The sequence below is a fragment of the Pseudophryne corroboree genome, chromosome 11 (genome assembly GCF_028390025.1).
Source record: "Pseudophryne corroboree isolate aPseCor3 chromosome 11, aPseCor3.hap2, whole genome shotgun sequence".
Taxonomy (NCBI): domain Eukaryota; kingdom Metazoa; phylum Chordata; class Amphibia; order Anura; family Myobatrachidae; genus Pseudophryne; species Pseudophryne corroboree.
This window is the reverse complement of record NC_086454.1, coordinates 300,756,149-300,783,487: the sequence shown is the minus strand read 5'-3', so window position 1 is coordinate 300,783,487 and position 27,339 is coordinate 300,756,149. Positions and strand designations below refer to the sequence as shown.

At 47.4% G+C, this 27,339-nt stretch overlaps 1 pseudogene; it reads left to right on the top strand.

Annotated features, from left to right (window-relative positions):
* The first annotated feature begins 3,364 nt into the window (after positions 1-3,364).
* LOC134970432 (5S ribosomal RNA) lies at positions 3,365-3,483 on the top strand (annotated as a pseudogene).
* Positions 3,484-27,339: the final 23,856 nt, after the last annotated feature.

Here is a 27,339-nt window from a genome sequence, read left to right as displayed (position 1 = left end):
GGAGAAATGCAAAGACCTTACCAAGAGACTTAAAGAACGAGGATACAGTTCAAGACTTATTAAAAGATCTAAAAAATCCCTTCAAGAAATTCCGAGAGAGTCCCTGGTATTCCATCAGAAGCCTTCCCCTAAAGAGGACAAAGTTCTGAGATTTGTAGGCACATTTTGTGAAGAATGGAAAGTCATCAAAGGAATCATCCAACTACATTGGCCAGTACTACTTTCCGATAGCGACCTAGCAACAAGACTGAATGACACAGTTGATATGAGCTGGAAACGCTCGCCCAATTTGTCAGATCAGCTAGTTCAAAGCCACTACACACCACAGCCGACAAGAAATCCCTCCATCACAGGGACCTATCCCTGTGGAGAATGTAAAGTTTGTTCTCACATTTCCAAAAGTCCAGACATAATGGACAAATTCAACAATAGAATAAAAATCACAAATTATTTCAACTGTAAAAGTACAAATGTGGTCTATTGTCTCACCTGTCCTTGTGACAAAAAATATGTGGGTATGACTACCCGCATGCTCAAGCAAAGGGCGCTTGAGCATATTGGATCAGTGAGAAATGCCAAAACAGACTCACAAAAATTTAAACAGCTGATTACAGTGGCCAAACACTTCCTTCAACACCATGCTGGCTCACCCAAGGACCTTAAAATATTTGGTCTACAACAAATCAAATTAGGCATCAGAGGTGGCAACATAACGAAAACCCTGCTTAAGAAGGAAAGTGAATGGACATTCAAACTCGGAACAGTAGCTCCCAATGGCCTTAACGAACATATTAACTACAGTGTCTTTCTTGAGTAACAAATCTCGCAAATAATGGTCAATCCAGTTTTTTTGTTTTCCCATTTTTGTCTGCCAACCTGTTCTCATCACATACCCCTTTTTCTCACTTCACTTCCTTTCTTTAATACTCTAATTTACGGCCCATGGCAAAACAACACATCACCTCCAATTCTTCACCCAACACCATACTCCCACCTACACACACTACACCAATTTCTATCATATCAATCTAACACCATCCCATCCATCACACACTAATGTTGCTCAGCACCAATCCTGCCCGTTTTTCCTCCCCTAGCTATCTAATCACAAATATTAATTCATAACCCTCGCAACCTTCACATTTTCCTATTTAAGTTGCAAGTAGTAAATTTCCATACTATCACTATACACACATTTTTCTCACACTTCTCATAATAATAATTTTCTCATCCCTATTATTTCTTATTTCTTGCACACCCCATCACACTGTCCCAATCTTATTTTATATCTCCTTATTCAATTGTCCTTTATTCTTTATACACTTTTAATCATTTATCACCAACTATCTTCTTCATCAGGCACTATGTATTTCCTATTATATAATTTTTACCAATAATTTTTACCCATACTCCACAGGGAAGCTTCACATAAGCATTCTTATATTAATCTAGTATCACACCCTATTGGTTTATTGTTTATTACAACAAAGCAGCAACCCTTTTACTCTCTCTTATTTCCCCTCCTCTTATTGGTCACTTTTCAATCTAACTATTCCATAGCCTTGCACTGCAGTTCAATTACAATAGTCCTTATGTCTCTGCACCGTTAGCAATTAGAAATCTAACATGCCACTATAACAGTGGCTTGGTTTCTGGCTAGCCATAGGTTCACTTATAAGTCAATCAAGTTCACGAGTAAGAAGATTGGTTACAGTGTCTGTTAAGAGACGCACACGGAGGGCTCACAGATCAGACGATCCAGTGAACAAGCTCCTCCCAGCGAAACGCGCGTCACTTCCGGTCCAGCACCCGACTTCCGGGACCTCGGCAACGGGGCTCCGACGGGCGGACTCCTTTCAGCGTATGCCGCAAGTATAACACCGCTCACTGCAGCGGATTCTAAGCTCTCCAGGCTAGCTCTCTCCCCGTGTGCCCAGCGCACTCTCAAGAGAGAAAGCTGCCCCCACCCTGTGCACAGAGCACGGACTGTCTCCCTGGCAATATTTAGCCAGCAACACTAATTGCCTGATGATTCCCTGACTAATCCACTACCATACAGGTTATTTACCCGTTGTATGATAATTATTCTCCCCTTTTTTTCTGTTTTAAGTGTCATTGAGTGCAGATATCCACACTTTGCAAACGGTGCATAGACACATGGCACTTATTTATAACAGGGATTCGTGTTGTTAGCTATCATTTTGGTGCTACATTAAATTCCTTCAATTTAGCCAGGCAATCACTCTTTAACTCAGGTACTCCGTTGGTGGGAGAGCTCTTTACACTTTTACACATTTATTATTCTGTGATTATTCTGCTAAAGTAATTGGACACTTTATGCAATCTATTTGTAAATAGAACATCAGCTGCTCTTACATTGTTTTCTGCTGGTTTCAAGTCTGAAGAGACTAGAGTCAGTATCTCTGTAGCTTTCTCAGCAATTGGTTATTGTGACTAATTGCGACAATCATTTTGATCATTTGTTAAAAATAATTGGTTACTTTAAGCAACATAACTTAATCAGCTGTCTTTACATTGTTTTGTGCTGATTCTAAATCTGAAGCTCTCAAAAGATTTTATGTTGAGACCAGAGTCAGCGTTTCTGCACTTTTCTTAGTAATCCGTTATTGTGACAAATTAATGAGGCAATCATTTGATAGAAACTTGCAGCTTCTTGCAGCCTATGTGGTTTATTATAAAACAAACACATTTGTTTGCATTGTGTCACTGTGACAACCAATTGCATCTTGCAGTGTTAGAAGGCAGCCGGTTTTTGCAACCTATGTGGTGTGTTTAAAACAATTGTATCTGTCTTCATTTGGACACGGAGCTGCCCAGACACCTTTTTTGCAACAATGTATGTATGAACAGTCAGCTGCCTCTGCAGCCTCAGCAGTGCATATTAGGGGTGTTGTGACAAAGCTACAAAAAGCAATATCCATTTCATATCTAGCAACTCTGTGGAAACTCTTTATACACAACCACATTTTTGTTATAATGAAACAGGGTACTGCCTAGACAGCTCCTGTCAATCCTGATATAAGATTCAGCGTATGATATCCTGCATGATTGTTTATTCCATATGATTGTTTATTAGCATTCTATCAAATCAATTAACCCCTGTCATATCAGCATTTCAATTGCCTCATTTAATTAGCTTGAGGCGACTCCTGCATGTGCCTTCTACTATAAACATAACGTGGAGGATTTAGTCAGTGAATAATCCCTCCACATCTTGGTCCTCCTTGGGCCATCAATTGGCCAATATCAATTGGCGACTGTCAATTCAATAATAATTTTTCATGGAATTGTATTTTGCCTCAAATATCAGCCATTCTCCATGCTGAGAGGTATTTACCACATCTTCTACAGTCATACCATGCTGGATCTGCCCGATCTCGTCTGATCTTGGAAGCCAAGCAGCATTGGGCCCGGTCAGTACCAGAAAGGGTGACCCTCTGGGAATACTGGGTACTGTAGTCCTTTCAAGGTACATACCTTTCATTGACCAGCAGAACCTACTTGTCAGTTAATACTGCAGAACACGCAGTACAGTTGATCATTTCAAAAGGAGTCCTGGTAATTAAAAAGCCGGTTTCTCCTTCTTGTGTCTCTTATATGAGATATACATGCGTATTTTCAATCATAAACTCATAGAGATAACAAGAACTTTCATTTTCGCAGTGGACATATGTCTAACAATAATACTCGCCTAGAATCCAGAGGGTGTACAGACAAATTTTCTGTCACCTATTTTCAATAGGCGAGTGACATATCATTACTATAACGTCTTTTTTATATGCTATTTAATACTTGTTTTAACCTACTTTGCTGTTTCACACAGCAAGGTTTTTTTCATATAATTAATTAAACTTTTTCGTCTGTAGAAATAAAAGTTACGTTTTAATGCTTTATATACACTCCATCGTTACATAACCTTGTCATTCAATCAATTTAAAAAGTGTGCCCCAGAGAGACATATCAAACAGCTCTTTTCTTTTGCCTCTTTGCAAAACCACCCGTACAAGATTCATACCAGCCCACACCATCCACATCGTATAACCTGGAATATACGAACCAGTCAACAGTATGAAACAGAACAGCATCAGTCAACACTGAACAAAACTGCAACATAACCCTTATGCAAGCAAATAACTATATACAAGTCTTGCAGAATGTTGTCCGCACTGGGACGGGCGCCCAGCATCCTCTACGGACTAGGAGAAAAAGATTTACCGGTAGGGGGACTCCGTAAGGACCATGGGGATTATACCAAAGCTCCCAAACGGGCAGGAGAGTGCGGATGACTGCAGCACTGATTGAGCAAACATGAGGTCTTCCTCAGCCAGGTTATCAAACTTATAGAATTTAGCAAAAGTGTTTGAACCCGAACAAGTCGCCGCTTGGCAAAGCTGTAATGCCAAGACGCCTCGGGCAGCCGCCCAAGAAGATCCCACCTTCCTAGTGGAATGGGCCTTCACCGAATTAGGTAACGGCAATCCAGCCATAGAATGAGCCTGCTGAATCATGTTACAGATCCAGCGAGCAATAGTCTGCTTAGAAGCAGGAGCGCCAACCTTGTTGGCTGCATACAGGACAAACAGAGCTTCTGTTTTCCTAATTCGAGCCGTCCTGGCTACGTAAATTTTTAAGGCCCTGACTACATCAAGAGATTTGGAATCCTCCAAATATCCCGTAGCCACAGGCACCACAATAGGTTGGTTCATATGAAAAGAGGAAACCACCTTAGTCAAAAATTGAGGATGAGTTCGCAACTCAGCTCTGTCCACATGGAAAATCAGATAGGGGCTTTTGTGAGATAAAGCCGCCAACTCAGACACTCGCCTTGCAGACGCCAACAACATAACCACTTTCCAAGTGAGATATTTTAATTCCACGGTTTGAAGAGGCTCAAACCAATGAGACTTAAGGAACTGTAACACCACGTTAAGGTCCCATGGTGCCACTGGGGGCACAAAAGGAGGCTGAATATGCAGCACTCCCTTCACAAAAGTCTGGACTTCCGGTAGAGAAGCCAATTCCTTCTGAAAGAAAATAGACAGGGCCGAAATCTGTACCTTAATGGAACCTAATTTTAGGCCCAAAATCACTTCAGTCTGTAGGAAGTGGAGAAAACAGCCCAGATGGAATTCTTCCGAAGGAGCATTCTTGGTCTTACACCAAGCCACATACTTCCTCCAGATACGTGATAACGTTTCGCTGTCACCTCCTTCCTAGCGCCTATCAGAGTAGGAATGACCTCATCCGGAATGCCCTTTTCAGCTAGGATCCGGCGTTCAACCGCCATGTCGTCAAACGCAGCCGCGGTAAGTCTTGGAACAGACAGGGCCCCTGTTGCAACAGGTCCTCTCTGAGAGGAAGAGGCCACAGATCTTCTGTGAGAATTTCTGCAGCTCCGGATACCAGGCCCTTCGAGGCCAATCTGGAACAATGAGAATTGCCTTTACTCCTTGTCGTCTTATGATTCTCAATATTTTTGAGATGAGAGGAAGAGGAGGGAACACATAGACCGACTGAAACACACACGGAGTCACCAGGGCGTCCACTGCTACAGCCTGAGGGTCCCTTGACCTGGCACAATACCTCGGGAACTTTTTGTTGAGGCGTGACGCCATCATGTCTATTTGAGGCAGTCCCCACTGACTTGCAATCTCTGCAAAGACTTCTTGATGAAGTTCTCACTCTCCTGGATGGAGATCGTGTCTGCTGAGGAAGTCTGCTTCCCAGTTGTCCACTCCCGGAATGAAGACTGCTGTCAGAGCGCTTACATGATTTTCCGCCCAGCGAAGAACTCTGGTAGCTTCCGCCATTGCCACTCTGCTCCTTGTTCCGCCTTGGCGGTTTACATGAGCCACAGCCGTGACGTTGTCTGACTGAATCAGAACCGGTACGTCGCGAAGAAAATTATCCGCTTGACATAGGCCATTGTATATGGCCCTCAATTCCAGTACGTTGATGTGTAGACAAGCCTCCTGGCTTGACCACAGACCCTGGAAGTTTCTTCCCTGTGTGACTGCTCCCCAGCCTCGGAGGCTCGCGTCCGTGGTCACCAGAACTCAGTCCTGAATGCCAAACCTGCGACCCTCTAGAAGGTAAGCACTCTGCAGCCACCACAAGAGAGATACCCTGGCCCTGGGGGACAGGCTGATCATCTGATGAATATGTAGATGTGACCCGGACCACTTGTCCAGAAGGTCCCACTGAAAGGTCCTCGCATGTAACCTGCCGAATGGAATGGCCTCGTAAGACGCCACCATCTTTCCCAGAACTCGAGTGCATTGATGGACCGACACCCTTTTTGGCTTTAACAGGTCCCTGACCACGTTCTGGAGTTCCTGGGCTTTTTCCATCGGGAGAAAACCCCTTTTTTGTTCCGTATCCAGAATCATGCCTAAGAAAGGCAAACGGGTCGTTGGAACCAACTGTGACTTTGGTGGATTGAGAATCCAGCCGTGCTGTTGCAACACCCTCAGGGAGAGTGATACGCTGTTCAGCAACTGTTCTCTCGATCTTGCTTTTATTAGGAGATCGTCCAAGTACGGGATAATTGTGACACCCTGCTTGCGCAGGAGCACCATAATTTCCGCCATTACCTTGGTGAAAATCCTCGGGGCCGTGGAAAGCCCAAACGGCAACGTCTGAAATTGGTAATGACAATCCTGTACAGCAAATCTCAGGAACGCCTGATGAGGGGGATATATGGGGACATGAAGGTATGCATCCTTTATGTCCAGGGACACCATATAGTCCCCCCCCCTCCAGGCTGGCAATGACCGCTCTGAGCGATTCCATCTTGAATTTGAACCTTTTCAAGTATAGGTTTACGGATTTCAAATTCAGAATGGGTCTGACCGAACCGTCCGGTTTCGGTACCACAAACAGGGTTGAGTAGTACCCCGTCCCCTGTTGAAGCAGGGGAACTTTGACCACCACTTGTTGAAGACACAGTTTTTGAATTGCATTTAAAACTACTTCCCTCTCTGGGGAAGAAGCTGGGAGGGCCGTTTTGAAAAACCGGCGAGGAGGCACCTCTTCGAATTCCAGCTTGTAACCCTGGGAAACAATGTCTATTGCCCAGGGATCCACCTGTGATTGAATCCAGACGTGGCTGAAAAGTCGAAGACGTGCCCCCACTGGGGCGGACTCCCTCAGCGGAGCCCCAGCATCATGCGGTGGATTTTGTAGAAGCCGGGGAGGACTTCTGTTCCTGGGAACTAGCTGTAGTTGGCAGCTTTTTCCCCCTGCCCTTACCTCTGGTGAGAAAGGAAGATCCCCGTACTCTCTTGGATTTATGCGACCGAAAGGACTGCATCTGATAATGTGGCGTTTTCTTTGGCTGTGAGGAAACATAAGGTAAAAAAGTGGATTTACCTGCAGTAGCCGTGGAAACCAGGTCCGTGAGACCTTCCCCAAATAATTCCTCACCCTTGTAAGGCAAAACCTCCATATGCTTCTTTGAGTCGGCATCACCCGTCCATTGTCGGGTCCACAGGGCTCGCCTAGCAGAAATCGCCATGGCGTTGGCTCTGGAACCCAGTAGGCCAACGTCTCTCTGAGCATCTCTCATATATAGGACAGCATCCTTAATATGACCCAAGGTCAATAAAACGGTATCCTTATCCAGTGTATCAATTTCAGCAGACAAGGTATCTGTCCATGCTGCTACAGCGCTACAAACCCAAGCCGACGCTATAGCCGGTCTGAGTAATGTACCAGTATGTGTGTAAATTGACTTCATCGTAGTCTCTTGCCTGCGATCAGCAGGATCCTTGAGGGTTGCGGTATCTTGAGACGGCAGCGCCACCTTTTTGGATAAGCGCGTCAACGCTTTGTCCACCCTGGGAGAGGATTCCCATCGTATCCTGTCCTTAGCCGGGAAAGTATACGCCATAAGAATCCTTTTGGGAATCTGCAGTTTCTTGTCTGGAGTTTCCCAAGCCCTTTCAAACAACTCATTTAGCTCATGTGAAGGGGGGAAAGTAACCTCAGGTTTCTTTTCCTTATACATGCGCACCCTCGTGTCCGGGACCGAGGGGGTCATCTGTGATATGCAACACATCTTTTATAGCAATAATCATATAATGAATACTTTTTGCCAATTTCGGCTGCAACCTCGCATTATTATAGTCAACACTGGAGTCAGAATCCGTGTCGGTATCAGTGTCTGCTACTTGGGATAGTGGGCGCTTTTGGTTTTGAGACCCAGAAGAGCCCTCTGACATAGTAAAAGGCAGGGATTGACACCCTGTACTTCCCCTGGACTCCGCTTTGTCCAACCTTTTGTGTAATAAATTCACATTTGCATTTAAAACATTCCACATATCCAACCAATCAGGTGTCGGCGTTGCCAACAGAGACACCACACTCATTTGCTCCACCTCCTCCATAGAAGAGCCTTCCGCTTCAGACATGCCGACACATGCGTACCGACACCCCACACACTCAGGGAAATCTCTAATCTGGAGACAGTTCCCCCAACAACGCCCTTTGGAGAGAGAGAGTATGCCAGCACACACCCAGCGCCAATGACCCTGGAAACACAAGTCCCAGCTATATACAGCGCTTTTTTGTTTTATATATGTATATATATTGAATGCGCCCAAATTATGTGCCCCCCCCCTTCAAAGCCCTCTGTCACCGTGTTCAGCAGGGGAGAGTCCAGGGAGCCAGCTTCTCAGCAGCGTGCTGTGGAGAAAATGGCGCTGGTTAGTGCTGTGGGATCAAGCTCAGCCCCCTCAGCGGCGGGCTTCGATCCCACTCAAAATACAAAAAAACCTGGCTGGGGATTGTATATTATAATGCCACAGCTGAATATACCTTTTATGCCAGCCAAGAGGATTATTGCTGCCCAGGGCGCCCCCCCCCTGCACCCATCTGTGCCCGTGTGTATGCGTGCGAGCAATGGCGCGCAGCGTTACCTCAGTGAAGATCCGAAGTCTTCTGCCGCCTGTGAAGTCTTCTTTCGTATACTCACCCGGCTTCATCTTCCAGCTCTGCAAGGAGGACGGCAGCGCGGCTCTGGGACGAACGGCAAGGGTGAGACCTGCGTTCCGATCCCTCTGGAGCTAAATGGTGTCCAGTAGCCTAAGAAGCAGAGCCTATCACTGAAGTAGGTCTGCTTCTCTCTCCTCAGTCCCACGGCGCAGGGAGCCTGTTGCCAGCAGTGCTTCCTGAAAATAAAAAACCTAACAAAATTCTTTATTACAGAGAAGCTCAGGAGAGCTCCCCTGAAAGCACCCAGTCTCCTCTGGACACACTATCTAACTGAGGTCTGGAGGAGGGGCATAAAGGGAGGAACCAGTGCACACCCATTCTAAAGTTTCTTTATGGTGCCCATGTCTCCTGCGGAGCCCGTCTATTCCTCATGGTCCTTACGGAGTCCCCAGCATCCTCTAGGACGTAAGAGAAAATAGGATTTTATTACCTACCAGTAAATCCTTTACTCCTAGTCTGTAGAGGATGCTGGGGACTCCAAAAGGACCATGGGGTATAGACGGGATCCGCAGGAGACATGGGCACACTAAGACTTTGAATGGGTGTGAACTGGTTCCTCCCTCTATGCCCCTCCTCCAGACCTCAGTTATAGGAACTGTGCCCAGGGAGACGGACATTTCGAGGAAAAGGATTTTTGTTAAACTAAGGGTGATATACATACCAGCTCACACCACAAACACACCGTACAACTGGATTAGCATGAATACCAGATAACAGTATGAACGAAAAACAGCAACAAGCTGAACATAACCGGTACACAACCGTCGTGTAACCAAAAACAACTAACAATACAACTGCAAGTAACAGTACGCACTGGGATGGGCGTCCAGCATCCTTTACGGACTACGAGAAAAGGATTTACCGGTAGGTATTAAAATCCTATTTTCTCTTACGTCCTAGAGCATGCTGGGGACTCCAAAAGGACCATGGTGTCTATACCAAAGCTCCAGACCGGGCGGGAGAGTGCGGACGACTCTGCAAACATGAGGTCCTCATCAGCCAGGGTATCAAACTTGTAGAACTTAGCAAAAGTGTTTGAACCCGACCACGTAGCTGCTCAGCAAAGCTGAAGTACAGAGATCCCTCGGGCAGCCGCCCAAGATGAGCCCACCTCCCTGGTAGAATGGGCCTTCACTGACTTCGGCAACAGCAATCCAGCCGTAGAATGAGCGTGCTGAATCGTATTACAAATCCAGCGTGCAATAGTCTGCTTGGAAGCAGGATTTCCAATCTTGTTGGAAGCATACAGGACAAACAGAGCCTCCGTTTTCCTAACAAGAGCCGTTCTGGCTACATAAATTTTCAAAGCTCTTACGACATCGAGAGATTTTGGCACCGCCACGGCATCTGTAGCCACAGGCACCATAATAGGTTGATTTATGTGAAACAAAGAAACCACCTTCAGCAGAAATTGTTGACGGGTTTCTCAATTAAGCTCTATCCACAGGGAAAATCAAATATGGGCTCTTGTGAGACAAAGCCGCCAATTCCGACACCCGTCTGGCGGACGCCAAGGCCAAAAGCATGACCACCTTCCAAGTGAGAAATTTCAACTCAACCTTTCGCAAAGGTTCAAACCAGTGAGACATAAGAAATTGCAACACCACGTCAAGATCCCACGGTGCCACGGGTGGCACAAACGGAGGATGGATATGCAGAACTCCCTTCACGAAAAGTCTGAAGTTCAGGAAGGGCGGCCAATTCTTTTTGAAAGAAAATAGATAAAGCCGAAAACTGCACTTTGATGGAACCCAATTTAAGGCCTGCATCCACGCCTGCCTGCAAAAAATGGAGGAAACGACCCAGCTGAAACTCTTCCGCAGGAGCTTTCTTGGTTTCACACCACGACACATTTTCTCCAAATACGGTGATAATGCTTCGCTGTAACCTCCTTTCTAGCCTTAAGGAGAGTGGGGATGACTTACCCGGACATACCCTTTCGAGCTAGGATTTGGCGTTCAACCTCCACGCTGTCAAACACAGCCGCGGCAAGTCCTGAAATACACATGGCCCCTGCAGTAACAGGTCCTCTTTGAGAGGAAGCGGCCAAGGATCTTCTATGAGCAATTCCTGAAGATCCAGATACCAGGCCCTTCGTGGCCATTCTGGAACGACGAGTACCGCCGGAACCCTTGTTCGTCTTATGATCCTCAACACTTTTGGAATGAGAGGAAGTGGAGGGAATACATATACCGACTAAAACACCCAGAGTTACCAGGGCGTCCACTGTACTGGCTTGGGGGTCCCTTGACCTGGAACAATACCTCGGAAGCTTCTTGTTGAGGCGAGACGCCATCATGTCTATTTGAGGAATTCCCCAACGCCTTGTCACTTCTGCAAATACCTCTTGATGAAGAGCCCACTCTTCTGGATGGAGATCGTGTCTGCTGAGGAAGTCTGCTTCCTAGTTGTCCACGCCCAGAAGGAAGACTGCTAACAGAGCGCTCATGTGCTTTTCCACCCAGCGAAGAAGTCTTGTGGCCTCCGCCATCGCCGCTCTGCTCTTTGTTCCGCCCTGGCGGTTTACGCATGCTACCGCTGTTACGTTGTCCGACTGAATCTGGACAGGTAGACCTCGAAGCAGGTGTTCCGCTTGCAGAAGGCCGTTGTAAATGGCTCTTAACTCCAGAACTTTTATGTGGAGACAAGTTTCCTGGCTTGACCATTTTCCCTGGAAACTTCTTCCTAGTGTGACTGCTCCCCAGCCTCGGAGACTTGCATCCGTGTTCAGCAGGATCCAATCCTGGATTCCGAACCTGCGTCCCTCTAGAAGGTGAGAACTTTTCAGCCACCACAGGAGAGAAATTCTGGTCCTGGAAGATAGATTTATTTTCCGGTGCATGTGCAGGTGAGACCCGGACCATATGTCCAGTAGGTCCCACTGAAACACCCGGGCATGAAACCTGCCAAACAGAATGGCTTCGTAAGCCGCAACCATCTTCCCTAGCACTCGAGTGCATTGATGAATCGACACTCTTGCCGGTTTCATAATCTCCTTGACCATGCATTGGATTTCCAGAGCTTTTTCCGTTGGAAGAAACACTCTGCAGTTCCGTGTCCAGGATCATGCCCAAGAAAGTCAGCCGAGTTGTCGGAATCAAGTGATACTTCGGCAAATTTAGAATCCAACCATGATGTTTCAGAACCGTCAGGGAGAGTTCCACATTTCATAGCAACTGCTCCTTCGATCTCGCCTTTATCAGGAGATCGTCCAATTACGGGATAATTGTGACACCTTGCTTGCGTAGGAGTACCATAATTTCCGCCATCACTTTGAAGACCCTTGGGGCCGTGGAAAGCCCAACGGCAATGTCTGAAATTGGTAATGACAATCCTGCATCGCAAATCTCAGGAAAGCTTGGAGGATATATCGGGACGTGTAAGTAGGCATATTTTATGTCGACTGACGCCATAAAATCCCCCCTTCCAGACTGGAGATCACTGCTCGAAGAGATTTCATCTTGAACTTGAAAGTTTTCAAATACAGATTGAGGGATTTTAGGTTCAGGATTAGTCTGACCGAGCCGTCCGGCTTTGGTACGACAAAAAGGCTCGAATAAAACCCTCTTCCCCGTTGGGACGGGGTACCGGGACAATGACACTCTGTTGACACAGCTTTTGTATCGCAGCACTCACTACTTCCCTTTCTGGGATAGAAACTGGCAAGGCTGGTTTGAAAAATCGGTGGGGGGGCACCTCCTGAAACTCCAGTTTGTACCCTTGGGACATTATGTCTAACACCCAAGGATCTAGGCCCGATCAAAACCAGACCTGCCTGAAGAGTCTGAGACGCGCCCCCACCTCCCGTAGGGGAGCCCCAGCGTCATGCGGTGGACTTGGCAGAGGAGGACTTTTGGTCCTGGGAGCCTGACACAGCAGACGACCTTTTCCCCCTTCCTCTACCTTTTGAAGCAAGGAAGGACGAGCCTCTTCCTTATTTGTATTTATTAGGCCGAAAGGACTGCATCTGTTTATGGGGTACCTTTTTCTGTTGTGCTGGAACATAAGGAAGAAAAGATGACTTACACGCTGTAGCGGTAGACACCAGGTCAGCGAGGCCGTCACCAAACAAGACACTACCTTTATAAGGGAGTGCTTCCATAGCTTTCTTGGAGTCTGCATCAGCATTTCATTGATGAATCCACAGCGCTCTCCTGACCGAGACTGCCATGGCACTGGCCCTTGATCCCAAGTGGCCAATATCCCTCGCTGCATCCTTTAGGTAAGCTGCAGCATCCCTGATTTAACCAAGAGTCAAAAATAGGATTTTGGTACTTACCAGGTAAATCCTTTTCTTTGAATCCATAGGGGGTACTGGAGTACTCTTGGGATATGGACGGCCTCCATAGGAAAAGGGCACTGAATATTTAAATTTAGAACACTCCACCCCTCCATATCCCAGAGTACCTCAGTGTTTTTTACTGAGCTGAAAAGGAGCTATAGAGAGGTTGACAATGGAGTATTACATATAACATAACGGACAACAATGAATTTGACACATAACGTTACTGACAACTAAACAGTTGACACCATAACCAGCACTTGATAATTTGAACCAGTCGGTGAGTGTGATACCATAAGATCCCCTGAACTTACCAGAAACCAGGTAAAACTGCTCTGGGTGGGCATCCAGTGCCCCCTATGGATTCAAAGAAAAGGATTTACCTGGCAAGTACCAAAATCTTATTTTCTTTTTCATCCACTAGGGGTCACTGGAGTACTCTTGGGACGTACCAAAGCTTTCCCCTTGGGCGGGAGAGCTGTTTGGCACCTGTAACACTAGGCGGCCAAAGCTAGATGCTGATGCCGCAAACGTATCAAACTTGTAAAAGCGCACAAACGTGTGCACTGATGACCATGTAGCCGCACGGCAAAGCTGCGTCGTAGAAGCTCCACGACCAGCTGCCCATGAAGTTCCCACAGAACGTGTGGAATGAGCGGTTACTGATGTAGGCGGCTGTAACCTAGCATGAAGATAAGCCTGACGTATAGTCAGTTTTATCCATCTGGATAAGGTCTGCTTAGACGCTGACCAACCCATCTTGGCAGCATCATAGAGAACAAACAACGTATCCGTCTTACGAACTGTAGACGTTCGGGATACATAAACGCGTAATGCGCGTACCACATCCAGAGTTCCAGAATGTCCTGTTAACACAGGAACTACTATTGGTTGATTGATGTGAAAAGATGACACTACCTTTGGTAAGAAAGCGGGATTCGTCCAAAGTTCCGCTCTGTCATGAAACACCAAATACGGTGACTTGCATGACAAGGCACCCAAATCTGAAACACGCCTTGCCGAAGCTAAGGCTAGAAGAAAAATTGTTTTCCAAGTGAGAAACTTGAAATCTACTTGCTGTAAAGGTTCAAAATATGAAGACTGTAAGAAATCTAAAACCAGATTCAAGTCCCATGGCGCTGTAGGTGGAATGAATGGAGGCTGTACTCTGAGGACACCTTGCAGAAGTGTGTACCGACGGCAATAAAGCCAATAGTCTTTGAAAATAAATTGACAACGCAGATACCTGCACCTTTAGTGTAGATAAACGCAGTCCTCTATCTAACCCCATCTGTAGAAATAACAAAAGAAGGGATAACTTGAAAGATGATGTCGGAAACTTCCGAGCTTCACACCAACCTATATAGGCACGCCAAATTCTGTAATAATGAGCTGCCGTAACTGGCTTCCTAGCTCGTAATATGGTTGGTATAACAGATTCTGGAATGCCCTCTCTTCTTAAGAGTGTGGTCTCAATAGCCACCCCGTCAAACGCAGCCGCGCTAAATCGGGGTAAAGGAACGGACCCTGTTGTAACAAGTCCGGACGTAGTGGGAGCGGCCAAGGATCGTCTGCAAGTAGTCCGTAGAGATCAGAGAACCAAGCTCTCCGAGGCCAATGAGGCGCCACTAGTATGACTGTGACAGACTCTCTTTTGATCCGTTTTAGCACCAGAGGGAGCAGCGGAAACAGATACACTAGGCTGTACGGCCAAGCGATTGTGAGAGCATCCACCGCCACTGCCTTTGGATCTCTCGTTCTGGACACATACTGATGCGTTTAGTGATTGTGGCGAGACGCCATCAGGTCCACTTGAGGGTAACCCCACCTCTGGACCAACATGTGAAACACTTCTGGATTTAATGCCCATTCTCCTGGATGAAAATCCAGACGGATGAGATAATCCGCCTCCCAGTTGTCCACTCCCGGAATGAACACTGCCGACAATATCACCTGGTGGTATTCTGCCCAATTGAGGATTCGAGCTACTTCCCGCATTGCCATGCGGCTTCCCGTTCCTCCTTGTTTGTTGATGTATGCGACTGCCGTCCCGTTGTCTGACTGCACCTGGACAGTCTGAGACCGAAGCATGTGTACTGCTTGTCGTAGCGCATTGTAAATTGCGCGGAGTTCCAGGACATTTATAGACAGCAATCTTTTGTGATCCGCCCAGAGACCCTGGAGCTGACAATTTTGAACTACAGCTCCCCAACCTCTGAGACTCGCGTCCGTCGTTAGAATTATCCAATTACAGCCGTCGAACAGTTTCCCTGCGGTTAAATTGTGTACCTTGAGCCACCAGAGTAGAGACACCCTTGCCCTTGGCGACAACCTCACCCTGTGGTGGATCTGCAGATGCGAGCCCGACCACTGTGCGAGCACATCCAGTTGAAATGGACGCGAGTGAAATCTTCCGAACTAAAGCGATTCGAAAGCCGCCACCATTGTTCCTAAGAGGCGAATGCACAAATGTACCGAGACTGTGCGTGGCTTGAGCACTAATTGTACCAGATGGCAAATAATCTGTACTTTCTGTTGTGGTAGGTAAATTCTTTGATTTACCGTATAGAGAATCATACCTAGGAATTGAAGTCGTTGAGACGGAATTAGAGGTGATTTCTTGAAGTTGACAATCCAACCGTGGTGAACCAGTACATTGTACGTTAGCAGCACATGTTGGAGAAGCATCTGTTGAGATGGGGCTTTGATGAGCAGATCTTCTATTGTCACTCCCAGGGATCTGAGATAATCTATCACAGACAGCACTTTGGTGAATACCCGAGGCGCTGACGAAAGGCCAAACGGTAGAGCCTGAAACTGGTAATGGTTCTGGCGTATTGCAAACCGCAAGAACCTCTGATGAGGTTGCCAAATCGGAATGTGTAAGTACGCATCCTTGAGATCTAGCGCAATCACGAATTCCTTTGGCTCTAAACCTGCAATTACTGAGCGCAGAGATTCCATCTTGAATCTGTAGTAAGTGACGTACCGATTGAGACCCTTTAATTTCAATATTGGCCTGACTGAACCATCCGGCTTCGGTACCACAAACAGACTGGAATAATAACCCTGACCCTGTTGGTGTACAGGGACCGGAATCAAAACTGCTGAATCCAGTAGGGACTGAATGGCAATTTGCAGAACCGCCCTCTTGTCGTCCGAGAGAGGTAGTCCTGTCCTGTCTTGAAAAACCGCAGTGGCGGAAGACAGTCGAACTCTATTTTGTAACCTCTTAACACTAAATTGCGGATCCACGCCAAATGGAACGTCTGAAGGCGTGCTCCCACAATCGGAGAACCGAGATGGGCTGGTAGCCCGTCATGCCACTGGCTTGTCGGTGACCTTAGCGTCCTGACAACTTGTCTTGGTTTGTTGGAAACCAGGTCCTCGACCCCGTCTACCAGGCGTGGCTGTTCCTCTGCCACGTCCGCGAAAGGACTGAGGTCTAAAGGATTTGAACGCAGGTCCAGAGTATCTCCATCTTGGTACTGTTGGAGGCAATGGTAAGAAAACAGACTTTCCTCCCGTGGCCTCAGAAATCCATTTGTCCAATTCAGGACCAAACAACTTCTCGCCACCGTAAGGTAACGCCTCTATACCTCTTTTGACCTCTGCTTGCCAAGAACGCAGCCAGAGAGCTCGTCGTACTGTAACCAGTGACGATGAAATGCGAGAAGTGAGATGACAGACGTCAGTAGAAGCTGTACATAGATACTCCGCAGCCTCACACATTTGATCAGCAAGAAGTATAAGGTGATCGTCATGTAGGGCAGACTTGAGTTCTGTTATCCATACTATGAGTGCCTTAGTGACCCAGATGCCAACCAACGCAGGTCTCATCAGTATCACTCCTGCTGCTATATACATGGACTTTAGCATAGTTTCTATTTTGCGGTCTGAAGGGTCTTTAAGCGTAGTAGCAGTTGGCACTGGTATGGTTAATTTCTTTATAAGTTTCGACACCGACGAATCAAATATTGGTGGATTCTCCCATGTACATGTCAAAGAGTCTGGAAACGGGTAACTAGACTTAAATCTGCAAGGTATAGAAAACCGTTCATCTGGATTCTGTCGTGTTTCTACTAATATCTTATTAAGAGACTCCGAAACAGGAAAACACATTGGAGTTCTCGGTCGTTTAGTAAATACGACTTCATCATTTGTCAGAGGCTCCTCAGTTTCTGTAAACTTCAGAGACTGACGCACCGCTCTGATGAGATCATCAATGCCTAAGCTGTTAAAATCATCACTATCTGACTCCACTTCACCCTCCTCACCCTCATCTTGTGCCGTGAGGTCCGGCATGGAATCGTCAGAATGCAAAATAGCCGAAACAGGTAAATCATAAGACATATGAAATTTATCCCGTCTACCCAAAATGGATTTGGACCTTTCGCAAGGCTGAGACGCCTCCGGTAATTCTGGCGGTCTCACCCTAGACTCAGATCTTGCCGCTTCCCGCTCTTGTCGAGCGGCGGTCAATTCTGATTGCAACCCATCCAGTACATTGGCTAGCATTTCCCATGGAGGGTCTGGGGAGGAAACTGGCTTTAAAACCAGAGCAGAAATTGTATTCATAACTGAATCCACAAAACACTGTACATGTGGTAGATCCATTCGGTTACACTGCTACAGACCTTGCTTTTTAATTTTTGCTGGTGCCTTACTCATTATGGAGACAGACAATACAATATACAAAGACAAGACAATTGCACGACTCAGTAAAAATAGGATTTTGGTACTTACCAGGTAAATCCTTTTCTTTGAATCCATAGGGGGCACTGGAGTACTCTTGGGATATGGACGGGCTTCCGTAGGAACAGCACTGAATATTTAAATTTAGAACACTCCACCCCTCCATATCCCCGAGTACCTCTCAGTGTTTTTTACTGAGCCGAACAGGAACTATAGAGAGGTTTGGAGTATTACATATAACATAACGGACAATAACGAAGTTGACACATAACGTTACTGACAACTAAACAGTTGACACCCTAACCAGCACTTGTAATTTGAACCAGTCGGTGAAAGTGTGTTACCATAAGATCCTCAGAACTCACCACAACTAGGTAAAACTGCTCTGGGTGGTCGTCCAGTGCCCCCTATGGATTCAAAGAAAAGGATTTACCTGGTAAGTACCAAAATCCTATTTTCTTTATCATCCACTAGGGGTCACTGGAGTACTCTTGGGACGTACCAAAGCTTCCCCCGTGGGCGGGAGAGCTGTTTGGCACTTGTAACACTAGGCGGCCAAAGCTAGATGCTGATGCCGCAAACGTATCAAACTTGTAAAAGCGTACAAACGTGTGCACTGAAGACCATGTAGCCGCACGGCAAAGCTGCGTCGTAGAAGCTCCCCGACCAGCTGCCCATGAAGTTCCCACAGAACGTGTGGAATGAGCGGTTACTGACGTAGGCGGTTGTAACCTAGCATGAAGGAAAGCCTGACGTATGGTCAGTTTTATCCATCTGGATAAGGTTTGTTTAGACGCTGGCCAACCTATCTTGGCAGCATCATAGAGAACAAACAACGTATCCGTCTTACGAACTGAAGACGTTCGGGATACATAAACGCGTAATGCGCATACCACATCCAGAGTTCCAGAATGTGCTGTCAACACAGGAACTACTATTGGTTGATTGATGTGAAAAGATGACACTACCTTTGGTAAGAAAGCGGGATTCGTCCGAAGTTCCGCTCTGTCATCATGAAACACCAAATACGGTGACTTGCATGACAAGGCACCCAAATCTGAAACACACCTTGCCGAAGCTAAGGCTAGAAGAAAAATTGTTTTCCAAGTGAGAAACTTTATATCCACTTGCTGTAAGGGTTCAAAATATGAAGACTGTAAGAACTCTAAAACCAGATTCAAGTCCCATGGCGCTGTAGGTGGAATGAATAGAGGCTGTACTCCGAGGACACCTTGGAGAAAAGTGCGTATAGACGGCAATAGAGCCAATCGTCTTTGAAAGTAAATTGACAAAGCAGATACCTGCACCTTTAGTGTAGATAAACGCAGTCCTCCATCTAACCCTGTTTGTAGAAACAAAAGGCGGGATAACTTAAAAGATGATGTCGGAAACTTCCGAGCTTCACACCAACCTATATAGGCACGCCATATTCTGTAATAATGAGCTGCCGTAACCGGCTTCCTAGCTCGTAACATGGTTGGTATAACCGAATCTGGAATGCCCGCTCTTCTTAAGAGGGCGGTCTCAACAGCCACCCCGTCAAACGCAGCCGCGCTAAATCGGGGTAAAGGAACGGACCCTGTTGTAACAGGTCTGGACCCAGTGGGAGCGGCCAAGGATCGTCTGCGAGTAGTCCTCGGAGATCCGAGAACCAAGCTCTCCGAGGCCAATGAGGCGCCACTAGTATGACTGTGGCAGACTCTCTTTTGATCCGTTTTAGCACCAGAGGGAGCAACGGAAACGGTGGAAACAGATACACAAGACTGTACGGCCACGCGACAGTGAGAGCATCCACCGCCACTGCCTTTGGATCTCGTTCTGGACACATACTGGAACGTTTGGTGATTGTGTCGAGACGCCATCAGGTCCACCTGAGGATAACCCCATCTCTGAACCAACATGTGAAACACTTCTGGATTTAATGCCCATTCGCCTGGATGAAAATCCCGACGACTGAGATAATCCGCTTCCCAGTTGTCCACTCCCGGAATGAACACTGCCGACAATATCACCTGGTGGCATTCCGCCCAATTGAGGATACGAGCTACTTCCCGCATTGCCATGCGGCTTCTCGTTCCTCCTTGTTTGTTGATGTATGCGACCGCCGTCGCATTGTCTGACTGCACTTGGACAGGCTGAGAGCGAAGCATGTGCACGGCTTGTCGTAGCGCATTGTAAATTTCGCGGAGTTCCAGGACATTTATAGACAGCAATTTTTCGTGATCCGCCCAGAGACCCTGGAGCTGACAATTTTGAATTACCGCTCCCCAACCTCTGAGACTGGCGTCCGAAGTTAGAATTATCCAATTCCAGCCTCCGAACTGTCTTCCTGCGGTTAAATTGTGTTCCTTGAGCCACCAGAGCAGAGATACTCTTGCCCTTGGCGACAACCTCACCCTGTGGTGAATCTGCAGATGCGAGCCCGACCACTGGGCGAGCACATTCAGTTGAAATGGACGCGAGTGAAATCTTCCGAACTGAAGCGCTTCGAGAGCTGCCACCATTGTGCCTAAGAGGCGAATGCACAAGTGTACAGACACTGTGCGTGGCTTGAGCACTAATTGTACTAGATGGCGTAGAATTTGTACTTTCTGCTGTGGTAGGTAAATTCTTTGATTGACCGTATCGAGAATCATACCTAGGAATTGAAGGCGTTGAGACGGAATTAGATGTGATTTCTTGAAGTTGACAATCCAACCGTGGTGAACCAGTACATCGTACGTTAGCAGCGCATGTTGGAGAAGCATCTGTTGAGACGGAGCTTTGATGAGCAGATCGTCTAAATACGGAACTATTGTCACTCCCAGGGATCTGAGATGAGCTATCATCACAGACATCACTTTGGTGAATACCCGAGGCGCTGATGACAGGCCAAACGGTAGAGCCTGAAACTGGTAATGGTTCTGGCGTATTGCAAACCGTAAGAATTTCTGATGAGGCTGCCAAATTGGAATGTGTAAGTACGCATCCTTGAGATCTAGTCCGCAATCACCGAACGCAGAGACTCCATTTTGAATCTGTAGTAAGTTACGTACTGATTGAGACCCTTTAAGTTCAATATTGGTCTGACTGAGCCATCCGGCTTCGGTACTACAAACAGACTGGAATAATAACCCTGACCCTGTTGGTGTACAGGGACCGGAATCAAAACTGCTGAATCCAGTAGGGACTGGATGGCAATTTGCAGAACCGTCCTCTTGTCGTCCGACAGAGGCAATCCTGTCTTGAAAAACCGCAGAGGCGGAAGACAGTCGAACTTTTGTAACCTTTTAACACTAAATCGCGGATCCACCCATCTGCGGATGTGTGGAACCACGCCAAATGGAACGTCTGAAGGCGTGCTCCCACAATCGGAGAACCGAGATGGGCTGGTAGCCCGTCATGCCACTGGCTTGTCGGTAACCTTAGCGTCCTGGCGAGTTGTGTTGGTTTGTTGGAAACCACGTCCTCGACCACGTCTAGCAGGCGTGGCTGTTCCTCTGCCACGTCCTCGAAAGGGCTGAGGTCTAAAAGATTTGAACGAAGGTCCAGCGTACCTTCTTCTTGATACCGGTGGAGGCAATGTAAGAAAACAGGCTTACCTCCCGTAGCCTCAGCAATCCATGCGTCCAATTCAGGACCAAACAACTTCTTGCCATCGTAAGGCAACGCCTCTATACCTCGTTTGACCGTTGCCTACGCATGATAAGCACGCAGCAAGAGTGCTCTTCGTGCCGTTACTAGCGACGATGAAATACGAGAAGTGAGCTGACAGACGTCAGTAGACGCTGTGCAGAGATACTCTACAGCCTCACTCATTTGATTTACAAGTAGTATCAGGTTTTCGTCATGTAAAGCAGATTTGAGTTCTGTAACCTGCTGCTACATACATGGATTTTAGCATAGTTTCTTAAGCGTAGTAGCTGCTGGCACTGGTATGGTTATTTTCTTGGTAAGCTTGGACACTGAAGAATCAACTATTGGTGGATTCTCCCATGTACACGTTACAGAGTCTGGAAACGGATAACTAGACTTAAATCTGCGAGGTATAGAAAACCGTTTATCTGGATTCTGTCGTGTTTCTACTAACATCTGATTAAGAGATTCCGACACAGGAAAACTTATTGGCGTTTTTCCGTCGTTTCGTAAATACGACCTGATCATTTGCGAGAGGCTCCTCAGTTTCAGGAAACTTCAGAGACAGACGTACCGCTCTGATGAGATCATCAATGCCGGACTGTTAAAATCCTCGCCATCTGACTCCACTTCGCCCTCCTCACCCTGATCTTGTTCCGTGAGGTCTGGCATGGAATCGTCAGAATGCAACATAGCAGAAACTGGAAAATCATAAGACATATGAAATTTATCCCGTTTACCCAAAATGGATTTGGACCTTACGCAAGGCTGAGACGCCTCCGGTAGTTCTGGCGGTCTCACCCTAGACTCAGATCTTGCCGTTTCCCGCTCCTGACGAGCGGCGGTCAATTCTGATTGTAACCTATCTAGTACATTTACTAACATACCCCACGGAGGGTCCGGTGAGGACATTGGTTGTAAACTGGAGCAGAAATGGTATTCTGAACCGGATCCACAAAACATACTGTACATGTGGTAGATCCATCCGGTAACACACTGCTACAGACTTTGCAATTATGCTTTTTAGTTTTTGCTAGTGCCTTACTCATTATGGCGACAGACAATACAATACACAAAAACCAGACACTTGCACGACTCAGTAAAATAGCAGTAAGGTGTCTCTGTATATATATCTGGCCAAGTGCAGTACACGTGGCCAGTACTATGAAATGTGATCCCAAATTCCCACTAACACCCCTGCGCCTCCGGTGGAGTAGCGATGTAGTACTGGAACATTCTGGAATCACAGCAGGAAGACACAGGAAGCATGGTTAAAATGGCTGCCATGCTTAAACATATAATCACAGTGCATTCCATACTGATCTTATAAACAGTCTCCCTGCCAGCATAAACATATATATATATATATATATATATATATATATATATATATATATATATATATATATATATATATATATATATATATATATATATATATATATAAATGTGTGCATACTATCAACAGCCTGATGCTGCTGCTGTCCCTTCTCCCCCCCCCTCGCATCTGCTCATAGCGTGCAGTGCGGGCCGGGCACCCCTGCGCCGGGACCTGGAAGACTGGGAGCGCGTTAGCGCTATGACTACCGGGCCGCAGCGGATACAAGCGGCGGGCGGAGCATTGGGAGAAGCGGCGGCCGGACCAGACGCGAGTAGCAGATGGGCTGTAAGAAGCGCCGGAGCTGAGGCCCGGTGGCCAGAGCAGTTGAGCGGCTACGTTACCCGGCGGCCGGAGCCGCTGCGGCCGCAGTCAGCCGAAAGAAAAACCAGCGCCTTCCCCACACGTCGGGGCGGCAGCGGAAGCTGACCGCCCCGTTCTCACCCCTCACATACCTGCAATAGTTGTACCGAGTCTGGAAACGGTCTGTGATGAGGCTCCGACGGGGCTTCTTAGTAAGCGCCGGCCAGCCTGAGCAGGAGATATGTGTGGCTGTGAGGGAGCTCTTTCAGAGAGGCCCGACACGCCCCTGCTGCTATCAGCAGCTGCACTATCCCTGACCCTGCCTTTTGGAAGGGGGAAAGGGATGTATGAAATTTAAAAATAAAAATATTCAAAGTAATTGTGACCTGAGCCACAGAGCTGTTACTACTTCGAGCACAGAAAAAACACTGAGAGGTACTCGGGATTATGGAGGGGTGGAGTGTTCTAAATTTAAATATTCAGTGCTGTTCCTACGGAAGCCCGTCCATATCCCAAGAGTACTCCAGTGACCCCTAGTGGATGATAAAGAAAATAAGATTTTACTTACCGATAAATCTATTTCTCGTAGTCCGTAGTAGATGCTGGGGACTCCGTCAGGACCATGGGGATTAGCGGCTCCGCAGGAGACAGGGCACAAAAATAAAGCTTTAGGATCAGGTGGTGTGCACTGGCTCCTCCCCCTATGACCCTCCTCCAAGCCTCAGTTAGGATACTGTGCCCGGACGAGCGTACACAATAAGGAAGGATTTTGAATCCCGGGTAAGACTCATACCAGCCACACCAATCACACCGTACAACTTGTGATCTGAACCCAGTTAACAGTATGATAACGTAGGAGCCTCTGAACAGACGGCTCACAACAATAACAACCCGATTTTTTGTAACAATAACTATGTACAAGTATTGCAGACAATCCGCACTTGGGATGGGCGCCCAGCATCCACTACGGACTACGAGAAATAGATTTATCGGTAAGTAAAATCTTATTTTCTCTAACGTCCTAGTGGATGCTGGGGACTCCGTCAGGACCATGGGGATTATACCAAAGCTCCCAAACGGGCGGGAGAGTGCGGATGACTCTGCAGCACCGAATGAGAGAACTCCAGGTCCTCTTTAGCCAGGGTATCAAATTTGTAGAATTTTACAAACGTGTTCTCCCCCGACCACGTAGCTGCTCGGCAGAGTTGTAATGCCGAGACCCCTCGGGCAGCCGCCCAGGATGAGCCCACCTTCCTTGTGGAATGGGCCTTGACAGATTTAGGCTGTGGCAGGCCTGCCACAGAATGTGCAAGTTGAATTGTGCTACAAATCCAACGAGCAATCGTCTGCTTAGAAGCAGGAGCACCCAGCTTGTTGGGTGCATACAGTATAAACAGCGAGTCAGATTTTCTGACTCCAGCCGTCCTTGAAATATATATTTTCAATGCCCTGACAACGTCCAGCAACTTGGAATCCTCCAAATCGCTAGTAGCCGCAGGCACCACAATAGGCTGGTTCAGGTGAAACGCTGACACCACCTTAGGCAGAAAATGAGGACGCGTCCGCAGTTCTGCCCTGTCCGAATGGAAAATCAGATATGGGCTTTTATACGATAAAGCCGCCAATTCTGACACTCTCCTGGCTGAAGCCAGGGCCAGTAGCATGGTTACTTTCCATGTAAGATATTTCAAATCCGCCGATTTGAGTGGCTCCAACCAATGGGATTTGAGAAAATCCAAAACTACATTAAGGTCCCACGGAGCCACTGGGGGCACAACCGGGGGCTGTATATGTAGTACTCCTTTTACAAAAGTCTGGACTTCAGGAACTGAAGCCAATTCTTTCTGGAAGAAAATCGACAGGGCCGAAATTTGAACCTTAATGGACCCCAACTTGAGGCCCATAGACAATCCTGTTTGCAGGAAATGTAGGAATCGACCCAATTGAAATTCCTCCATGGGGGCCTTCCTGGCCTCACACCACGCAACATATTTTCTCCAAATGCGGTGATAATGTTGTGCAGTCACCTCCTTCCTGGCTTTTACCAGTGTAGGAATGACCTCTTCCGGAATGCCTTTTTCCCTTAGAATTCGGCGTTCAACCGCCATGCCGTCAAACGCAGCCGCGGTAAGTCTTGGAATAGACACGGTCCCTGTTGAAGCAGGTCCCGTCTTAGAGGTAGAGGCCACGGATCTTCCGTGAGCATCTCCTGAAGTTCCGGGTACCAAGTTCGTCTTGGCCAATCCGGAGCCACGAGTATCGTTCTTACTCCCCTTTGCCGTATAATTCTCAGTACTTTTGGTATGAGGCACAGAGGAGGAAACACATACACTGACTGGAACACCCACGGCGTTACCAGAGCGTCCACAGCTATTGCCTGAGGGTCTCTTGACCTGGCGCAATACCTGTCCAGTTTTTTGTTGAGGCGAGACGCCATCATGTCCACCTTTGGTTTTTCCCAACGGTTCACAATCATGTGGAAGACTTCTGGATGAAGTCCCCACTCTCCCGGGTGTAGATCGTGTCTGCTGAGGAAGTCTGCTTCCCAGTTGTCCACTCCCGGAATGAACACTGCTGACAGTGCTATCACATGATCTTCCGCCCAGCGAAGAATCCTTGCAGCTTCTGCCATTGCTCTCCTGCTTCTTGTGCCGCCCTGTCTGTTTACGTGGGCGACTGCCGTGATGTTGTCCGACTGGATCAACACCGGCTGACCCCGAAGCAGGGGTTTTGCCAGGCTTAGAGCATTGTAAATCGCTCTTAGCTCCAGTATATTTATGTGAAGAGACATCTCCAGGTTTGACCATACTCCCTGGAAGTTTCTTCCCTGTGTGACCGCTCCCCAGCCTCTCAGACTGGCATCCGTGGTCACCAGGACCCAGTCCTGTATGCCGAATCTGCGGCCCTCTAACAGATGAGCACTCTGCAACCACCACAACAGAGACACCCTTGTCCGTGGCGATAAGGTTATCCGCTGATGCATCTGCAGATGTGATCCGGACCATTTGTCCAGCAGATCCCACTGAAAAGTTCGTGCGTGGAATCTGCCGAATGGAATCGCTTCGTAAGAAGCCACCATCTTTCCCAGGACTCTTGTGCATTGAAGCACAGACACTTTCCCTGGTTTTAGGAGGTTCCTGACAAGTTCGGATAACTCCTTGGCTTTCTCCTCCGGAAGAAACACCTTTTTCTGAACCGTGTCCAGAATCATTCCCAGGAACAGCAGACGTGTCGTCGGGGTCAATTGAGATTTTGGAAAATTCAGAATCCACCCGTGCTGTTGCAGCACTATTTGGGTTAGTGCTACTACGTCCCCCAGCTGTTCCCTGGACCTTGCCCTTATCAGGAGATCGTCCAAGTAAGGGATAATTAATACGCCTTTTCTTCGAAGAAGAAACATCATTTCGGCCATTACCTTGGTAAAGACCCGAGGTGCCGTGGACAATCCAAACGGCAGCGTCTGAAACTGATAATGACAGTTTTGCACCACGAACCTGAGGTACCCTTGATGTGAAGGGCAAATTGGGACATGCAGGTAAGCATCCTTGATGTCCAGGGACACCATAAAGTCCCCTTCTTCCAGATTCGCTATCACTGCTCTGAGTGACTCCATCTTGAACTTGAATTTTTGTATGTACAGGTTCAAAGATTTCAGATTTAGAATAGGTCTTACCGAGCCGTCCGGCTTCGGTACCACAAATAGTGTGGAATAATACCCCTTTCCCTGTTGTAGGAGGGGTACCTTGACTATCACCTGCTGAGAATACAGCTTGTGAATGGCTTCCAATACCGTCGCCCTGTCTGAGGGAGACGTTGGCAGAGCAGACTTTAGGAACCGGCGAGGGGGAGACTTCTCGAATTCCAACCTGTAACCCTGAGATATTATCTGCAGGATCCAGGGGTCCACCTGTGAGTGAGCCCACTGTGCGCTGAAATTCTTGAGTCGACCCCCCACCGCCCCCGAGTCCGCTTGTAAAGCCCCAACGTCATGCTGAGGGCTTTGCAGAAGCCGGGGGGGGGGGGGGGGGGCTTCTGCTCCTGGGAAGAAGCT